We start from the raw sequence: 6,973 nt of genomic DNA, 5'->3' as shown, positions 1-6,973 counted from the left end.
TGAACTTGTTTGATCGACCTCTTAGGCTGCGTTTCATTTTATTTTATTTTCAAAATTTTTTATTTTATAAGGTAGTTTACAATATTTGATTACATTTAATATTCAAACACCAATCCCACCACCATATTTGGGGTGTTTCCACCCCAAGCCCCAAGCCCTGTCCCAAAGCACAACCAAAATAATATATTTTGTATTGTTTGTTATGGGGCTGGAGTGATAGCACAGCGGGTAGGGCGTTCGCCTTACAAGCGGCCAACAGGGCCGACCCGAGTTCGATTCCTCCGCCCCTCTCGGAGAGCCCGGCAAGCTACCGAGAGTATTCGATATGCCAGACACAGTAACAACAAAGTCTCCAATGGAGACGTTACTGGGCCCGCTCGAGCAAATCGACGATCAACGGGAGGGCCTTTACCTTTTTTTTACCTTATTATTAGTGGGCTGGAGCGATAGCACAGTGGTAGGGCGTTTGCCTTACAAGCGGCCAACATGGCCAACCCGAATTCGATTCCTCTGCCCCTCTCGGAGAGCCCGGCAAGCTACCGAGAGTATTCGATATGCCAGACACAGTAACAACCAAGTCTCCAATGGAGGCGTTACTGGGCCCGCTCGAGCAAATCGACGATCAACGGGAGGGCCTTTACCTTTTACCTTTATTGTTTGTTATGAAAAACCGCTGAAAATGCTACAAAAATATCTACAGAGGAAACAGTGTGAAGGTTGTTCTATTTTGGAAGGAGCCATTAAGACCTTCTTTAGGATATCACTCACATGTTGTTAAAGGTTGAGTAGGTTGAGCAAACTTTCGTATATGTATCTGGAAAAAATATGCATATATATTTCCCTCTATAATTGGTTGTTGGCTGCATTTTGAACGTTTACTTAGACATATAGTAGTTTACAGTAGTCTTGCAGGCATACAATATTCCCACCTCCAATCCCTCCACTGTGTAAATTAAAAAAGACAGCACCCAGGGGTGCCAGATGTGTAAACTCAAAAAGATGGCAGTGGTCTATCTCTCCCGCTGCCTGCGTTCGATAGTCCCACTACGGTTCCCCACCCTGGGGAGGTCGATGGCGATGGGCAGGTGAAGGAAGGAACGAGGGCCAGGCTGGTTGGTCTTCGTTGTAGTTTATTCCAATCCTCTCTTTCCTTTCACTCCTGTCTCTCCTCTGCCTTCTCCTCCCCGATGCTACTTCATTCTCCTCCTCAATCCCCCTTCATTCTCCTTCTGGTTCGGGCCTCTGGATCCCCTTTCTCCTTCTCCTGCTGGAGTCTGGATCCTGATCCCCCAGCCACTCTTCCAGTCTAGTTAAATCCCCAAACCATGAGGGGTTGGGGTAACTATTATGTATAGGTGTGGTCCCAATCAATAGGGGTAGAGTTCTTTCCCTCGGGGAAAGCCACTTCTAGCACAGATTCTCATTAGCAGGTCGACCCACCTTAGAGCGGAATCCCAGGGGTGTGTTTCTCCTATCCTTGTCCAACAAACGTATAAGCATTCATAATATTAAAATCATTTTGTATGGATGCAGTAAGAAATGGGGCTGGAGCGATAGCACAGCGGTAGGGCGTTTGCCTTGCACGCAGCCAACATGGCCAACCCAAGTTCGATTCCTCCACCCCTCTCGGAGAGCCCGGCAAGCTACTGAGAGTATCTCGCCCGCACGGCAGAGCCTGGCAAGCTCCCCATGACGTATTCGATATGCCAGACACAGTAACAACAAAGTCTCCAATGGAGACGTTACTGGGCCCACTCGAGCAAATCGATGAACAACAGGAGGACAGTGACAGTAAGAAACACTTAAGCTTATAGAATTGCTCTCCTAGGGCCATCTCGATCTCAGGCTACAGTGCTCAGGCCAGATAGTCTTTCCTATTCCTAGCTGGGTCCTCGTCTCCTCGTTACTTTTGGATCATGACAGCATTTGTCTATGATCAAGCTCTTAACTTATAGTTAAGAATCGTGGCACTTTGGCCTGGCCCATTTCTATGCCAGGGTAGTTCACCGCTTGCCCTGAGTCCATTCAGTCCCTTTTTGGGACCCTGCTTCTGGGATGTTAGGAACTAAGGACAACTGAGGCTTAAGTCGAGAAAGCAGATGCCCGGGAGTGAATAATATTCAAAGCCAATTAAATCCTAAATTACAGAGCATAATATTAACGGTCTTCCTGCATCTATACAAAAAGGACATTGCTTTAAAGTAAACTATTCAAGAGGCATAAGGAGAGGAGAAAGGCAGTATTATTAACTTGCAATACAATTTCAGTGTCCTAGAAGGATCTGACCTTACAAATTAATAGAGTCTGATTAGGGGGAAAAGCTGATGAACTGGTTGGGGAGGAGAGCAGAGAGAAGTGGTTACAGATAAACAAAGGAGTGGGAGTGACTCGGGAGCACTGTGATGGGTGCAACCTGATAAACCTAAGCTCCTTGTGGCAAGGGAGAAAGGACGAAGCAATGTCAAAGCAAGGTCATCCTACACACCACCAGAGGCCCATCCCCCCATATCTGACCCCAGATTCCCCCTCCCACATCCTGTCCCCTTAACAGAGATATTTTTAAGTGTAGCCATTATAGTTCAGGCCCCATGTTTAGGTCCCATTGGATCTAGTGATTTCCATCTATTCAGGTCCGTGCCTCTACACCACAGACGGGCCCAGGGCCCTGACCCTTGCTCCCCTGTTACTTCCATCCTCTTCCTCTTGCTCTCTTCCTCTGCATGTCTCTCTCTCCTTGGCGATTTTGTTGCTGTAACCTAGGCTCAGTGTTTCCCCCACCTCTTCTCCCTCTAATCTCCCCAGATAAATTATCCTGTAGACCACAAATTAGTGAGAACAGCTCAGCCTTGGCCTCCGGCGTCACTTGGTGTCAGATCCTCCAGTTCCTCTCACGTTGCAGTGAATGACATGATTTCGTCATTTGTGTCCCTGAGTAGTATTTCCCCTGTGTAAAGACACCAAAGCTTTGTAATCTACTTTCTTGTCTTTGGACACCGAGGTTGTTTCCGTAACCAGGTTACATACTAAGGACTGCAATCAATATAGGTGCGCATGGAACTTTTGGAAGGAATGCTTTTGCGTCTTGTGGGTAGATACTGAACAGCAGGATCTCTGAGTCATATGGTTTGATTATACGGTAGCTCTTATTTATTTAGTAATCTTGGAGGAATCTCCACAGTGTTTTCTGTAGGGTTGAAACAACATTCTCAACACCAGTGCTTGAGAATTCTTTTCTTTCCACGTTCTGTCCTTTCTGATACATGCTGTTCTCACTGGTGTGCAGTAGTATCTCATTGCCTTCTTCATTTGGATTTTCCTGAAAAGAGATGGCGAACATTTTTTTCATATTCACCTGTCTTCTTTGGAGAAGTGTCTGTTAATTGTTTTTCCTTATTTTTTTCCTCTATTTTTTCCCCTTTTTTTCATGATTGGGTTTCAGTCATATAATGTTCCAACACCCGTCCCCCATGCCTTCACCAGTGTACATTTCCCACCACCAATATTCCCAGTTTCCCTTCACCCCTGGTCTCAGCCTGCCTCTGTGTCAGACTCTCTCTCTCTCTCTCTCTCTCTCTCTCTCTCTCTCTCTCTCTCTCTCTCTCTCCTTTCTCTCTCACTTTCCTTTGGGCATTATGCTTTGCAATACAGATACTGAAAGGTCATCATGTCTATCCCTTTACCTACTTTCAACACTGAGTTCCTGTCCAAAGTGGTCATTTCCAACTATTACTGTCATGCTGATCCCTTCTCTATCTTAACTTCCCTCCATCCCCCCTCCCCCCTGAACATACCTGTGGTAGCTGCCAACCGTTGATCCATCCTCCTAGCCCCTGTTTTCCCTGACCTTGGATATAAGAATCTTCGGCTCCTCAAAAGAAATGGTGATCCGCCCTACCAAGGTCACGAGTTGCCCCCCACAAGCAGCTCTCTGGCACGGCTATGGATCCAGAGGCAAAAGGACTTAATCCAGAGCCCAGCAGCTGGCGGCAGAAAAGTGAATGGACCACGCATTAAACTACAGTGCCATGCCTCCCCAGGAGGGAAAGGGTGTTGTTCCCTTCAGCCTTTTTCCCGCCCGGCAGCAAGGTGGCCGCCGCCTCAGAGCTTATAGGAAAACCAGGTATGAGCTGGCAGTGATGGGGCAACTGCAGTCTCATGGGAAGGGGGCGGTACTGGCTCGTCCTTCACACCCTGCTGAGGTCATGAGTTGCCCCCCACGAGCGGCTCTCCGGCACAGCCATAACACCAGACGCACAGAAACCAATCTCGTAATTATCTGGCTCTTTTGTAGAAATCCAAAATCGTGGCCGCATGACATTATATGATTCTCATAACCAGTTATAGAAAACAAAGTATTTCACAATGCCTTTTCAGCAATTCTGATTGTTGGGGGGGGGGGGGAATTCTAAACAATAATGGTGATCTTTGGTCGAAACAATGACTGTAATTAGTGTAGAGAAGAGTTAAGTGAAAATCATCTGCCTCACAGGCATTGGGAAGGGTGGGAGGGGGGTATATTGGGGTTCTTGGTGGTGAAAATTCTGTACTGGTGAAGGGAGAGGTGTTTGATCATTGTATGACCAAGACTGAAACCTGAAAGCTTAGTAACTTTCCCCACAGTGATTCAATAAATAAATATAAGAAGAAAAAAATAAATAAAATTATGAAACATAAAAAGTAAGGTGGAGTTCATGCCCAATTTAATCAGCTAATCAGTGGCTGAATAAATAGCAGTACTCCTACAAAAGAAAAAGAAATGGTGATCAAGATAAAAAGCCCACAGAATGAGAAAAATTATTTACCCAATACCCATCTGACGAGAGGTTAATATTAATGATATACAAGGCACTGGTAGAACTTTACAAGAAAAAAGTGTCATTTTTGTGTGTGTGAGCAACCATATGATTTATAAATAAATATGCAACAGTTTGTAATGATAGAAAATATAATTTTCATTTTGTATTTTGTTTTTAGGCCAGACCTGCTGTTCTCAGGGCTTACTCCTGTCTCTGTTCCCAGAGGTCACTGCTGGCTGGGAGGACCGTGTGGGGTGACAGGAACCAAATCTAGGTGGCTGTGTGCAAGGCAAATGTGAACCCACTGTACTATCACTCTGGCTCCCAAATTCACTGTCACTGTCCTCCCGTTGTTCATTGATTTGCTCGAGCGGGCCCAGTAACGTCTCCATTGGAGACTTTGTTGTTACTGTGTCTGGCATATCGAATACGTCACGGGGAGCTTGCCAGGCTCTGCCGTGCGGGCGAGATACTCTCGGTAGCTTGCCGGGCTCTCCGAGAGGGGCAGAGGAATCGAACCTGGGTCAGCCAGGTCGGCAGTGTGCAAGGCAAATGCACTACCGCTGTGCTATCGCTCCAGCCCGGCTCCCAAATTATCATCTTCAAAACATCAAAAAGTGAATGTACTTCACCATTCTCAGCCCATGACAGGGCAAGTGGGTGAGCAGAATGACAATTCATAGACATGCTTAAGTATGTTTAGTGAACTAGCAACAGAGAAAGTTGAATGCAGGCAGAAATTTTGTCTTCAAGAACTAGAATACAAATAAAAAAATAAATAAATACAAAGAACTAGAACTGGGGCCGGAGCGATAGTACAGCGAGAGGGCGTTTGCCTTGCATGCGACTGGCCTGGGTTCGATCCCCAGCATCCCATATGGTCCCCTGAGTATCACCAGGAGTAATTCCTGAGTGCAGAGCCAGGAGTAAACCCTGAGCATCGCTGGGTGTGACCCAAAGAAGCAAAATAAATGAAAAAAAAAAAAAAGAACTAGAACCATCTGGACCCCGCTCAGTATTGTCCCTATAATTAAAGATGTCCATGATGGGAACTGCGGGGGTCTTTCTAATCCTTCTTTTCAGGTCTGAGCCAACTGTGGCCACAATGCAGCATTGTGTAACAGAGTTGCTTGTTGTACTAAGCAGTCATCTCCATAGGTCCCGTGGTGTGTACATGGGAATTGTTCAAATCTTGGATCCTTGGCAATCCCGAGGGCTCCTGATACTTCTGCCCTGATTTCTCAATCTCAGCCATGACACAGTTACACAAGGGATGCACTTGGAATACAGACAATCCATCCTTGATTGTACTGAGTCCAATTTGGCTTTAATGGAAAAGTTGATAAGGTCAGTCTCAACCAGGAGTGCAGAGTACAGTGGCCCAGCCGTGCGTTATGTTGGAAAAATAAGCAAGAAGGGGGCTGGGTGAGTTCTCCTTCAGTGCACTGGGATCTTTCTTTACTTTTTTTTTAGGATTTAATCCTTTGCTTTCAGCCTCTGGCCTCTGAGACGAAGCATTCATTCATAGTCGCATACTTGTCTTCTTTTGTTTCCTCATGTTCACACCATGCCATCCTTAATTTTTTTTTTTACTTCTGAGCATCAAAGAGTTTTTTTTTTTTGCTTTTGATTACCAATTTTAATTTTATTTATTTATTTATTTATTATTAGTGAAACACCATGAGGTACAGTTATAGACTTACAAATTTTTGTGGTGGGGTTTCAGTTATACAATGATCAAGTACCCATCCCTCCACCAGTGCCCATGTCCCACCACCATGGATCCCAGTATCCTTCCCACCCCCCATCCCCCCATCCCACCCTGCCTCTGTAGCAGGGCATTCCCCCTTGTTCTCTCTCTCTTCTTTTGGGTCCTGTGTTTTGCAAGAGAGGCATTGAGTGGCAATCATGTTTGGTCCATAATCTACTTTCAGCATGCTTCTCCCATCCTGGGAGGATCCTCCCAACATCCTTTATTTGGTGTTCCCTTCTCTATCTGAGCTCCCTTTTCCCCTAGCACGTGTGGCTGGCCTCCAAGTCATGGAGCAAAATTCCTGGTGCTAATCTCAGCCACTTGTTTGTTCATTGCAGCACTCTTTACAATAGCCAGAATCTGGAAAAAACCTGAGTGCCCGAGAATAGATAACTGGTTAAGGAAACTTTGGTACATCTACACA

The 6,973-nt window shown here is 45.8% G+C and overlaps 1 pseudogene; it reads right to left on the bottom strand.

Annotated features, from left to right (window-relative positions):
• Positions 1–3,302: 3,302 nt before the first annotated feature.
• On the bottom strand, positions 3,303–6,318 carry LOC130015959 (rRNA-processing protein FCF1 homolog; annotated as a pseudogene).
• Between the last annotated feature and the right edge of the window lie 655 nt (positions 6,319–6,973).

Source organism: Sorex fumeus, unplaced genomic scaffold (assembly GCF_029834395.1).
Source record: "Sorex fumeus unplaced genomic scaffold, SorFum_2.1 ptg000142l, whole genome shotgun sequence".
NCBI lineage: Eukaryota > Metazoa > Chordata > Mammalia > Eulipotyphla > Soricidae > Sorex > Sorex fumeus.
This window is presented reverse-complemented; position numbering and strand designations above follow the sequence as displayed.